This window comes from Plectropomus leopardus, unplaced genomic scaffold (assembly GCF_008729295.1).
Source record: "Plectropomus leopardus isolate mb unplaced genomic scaffold, YSFRI_Pleo_2.0 unplaced_scaffold15426, whole genome shotgun sequence".
NCBI lineage: Eukaryota > Metazoa > Chordata > Actinopteri > Perciformes > Serranidae > Plectropomus > Plectropomus leopardus.
This window is the reverse complement of record NW_024616530.1, coordinates 1-1,848: the sequence shown is the minus strand read 5'-3', so window position 1 is coordinate 1,848 and position 1,848 is coordinate 1. Positions and strand designations below refer to the sequence as shown.

The following is a 1,848-nucleotide window of genomic DNA, read 5'->3' as shown; positions in this document are numbered from 1 at the left end:
TTCAACTCTGATAATTGTAAAACATTTTTTGTTAGCTTTTTCCTTTTTTCTCCAGACATTTTACCCTAGCTTTTTCAAAATCATTTTCTAAATCTATTAATTTCTTGCTATTAGTGGAACATTTCTTTCAAGTTGATCATAGCCATTTTCCCCATGTTTTTGAAAGAAATCACACTAAAGAGCTCAGGATTCAAACGTTTTAAATACTTGTGAAAGGCACTTGAAAACAGGATGAGAAAAGTGCTGTCGTTCTAAGATTTCAAAGGGTTAATACTGTGCAAATTAGCAGCTCCACATCACACTTGTGATGCAGTACTCTGTCTCTCTCAGGCTGCACATGTATGGCGTTTGCGAGGCTCGGAGGGGAGTTCTGCCAAGCCCAGCACCTGCTGCTTATTGTGGACAAGTGAACAGGAGACACCAGCTAGGCGCAAACACTGCCATTGACGCACACAGGTGGGTAGTAGAAAGACCTGGTCAGTCACATGATGAAAAAGCTCTCCATTTCTACCACCTTACAGTGTACAGGCAGCAGATAGCAGAGGCACACTGAATCAACACAGATACAGATACTGGTTATAGTACATGTCCTTATATGTAGCTAGTCATTGACGCCATCCAGCTTTGGCCTATCAGAAAACAGCCCACGCCAAATTGGTCTGATTTCATTCACACCAGAATCTCAGCAAAAACATGTTACTGAAAATAAATCTGTAGGCAAAAGGATCACATTAATCATAAAACAGCAAGCAGTTTACAATGGAATGACTGTCTCCATGTCCTCCTAGGTCCTTACTGCCATCCTGTTCAACCCATATGAAGACAAGCCAACCCTCAGCCTGTCAGCTGTCCCGGGGAGTAGGAGAGGCTGCGCTTTTATCCCAGGACTTTCCTCACAGCTCTTCTCCCTTCCTGCTTTTCCTCTCTTCTTCTGCTCTGATTCGTACCAGTCTTCTCTGAATGGGCTAGCAGATTCGAAAGAAAGGACGGACAGATCTTTTTTTTTTTTTCTGTCTTCATCTTTTTTTTTCTTCTTGACTGTGGGTGTCTTCTCTCCAGTCCTTTTGATCCCAATCTGTTAGATTTTCGTTTTTGTCGAAAACCAAGCCAATTTTAGTTTTTCCTTAATTGCCAAAAAAGTAGATTTCACTCCTTTTATTTCTGTCCCAGGAAATTGGTCTTGTCTTTTTGTTTTATATTCAGAGTTTTGTCTCCGAAGGAAAAGGTGATTTACAGTTTTTGCCCATAAATATACAGCTGCATTAGTTAATAAAATAAGTCACAAAGCTGTTTTGCATTTTTTTAAAAACAGTTTTTTTCTTTTAGTGAAAACTTTTTAAATTTGAAACAATCAGAAGACTTTCGCTTTAATTCCTTTGAAGAAGACCCCGTCTCTTAGCCTTTGAAGCACAGAACTTTTCTGATCTTTTATCTGCATTAATAAACCTCTGAGGGTGTAAAAATGAACCGACCGGCCCCGGTGGAGATCTCTTATGACTGCCTGAGATTCCTCATTACGCACAATCCCACCAATGCACAACTGGGAAGGTTTATAGAGGTAGCGCACATTTTAATCAGTCGTTCATATCTTTTATTAATTCTCTTTTAATAGAGAGGGAAAGCCGAAGTGACGTGCTTATCAAAGTGTGTTTTGATGTGCAGGATCTGAAGGCATTTGGAGTTAACACCCTGGTGAGAGTGTGTGCTGCTACATATGACAAGGCTCCAGTGGAACAAGAAGGTATACATGTCCTGGTGAGTACCATAGATACACACCCGATTAGGGCTACTCATGTACTTACTAACAACGTCAAGTGCACATCCTAAATCCAGCAATTTATCTTTCAA

The 1,848-nt window shown here is 40.3% G+C and overlaps 1 long non-coding RNA gene across 1 annotated transcript; it reads left to right on the top strand.

Annotated features, from left to right (window-relative positions):
* The first annotated feature begins 326 nt into the window (after positions 1-326).
* On the top strand, positions 327-1,794 carry LOC121964378. Its single transcript, XR_006107351.1, has 3 exons — positions 327-456; positions 789-1,558; positions 1,663-1,794. It is a non-coding gene; the product is annotated as an uncharacterized LOC121964378 (long non-coding RNA).
* The last annotated feature ends 54 nt before the right edge of the window (positions 1,795-1,848 follow it).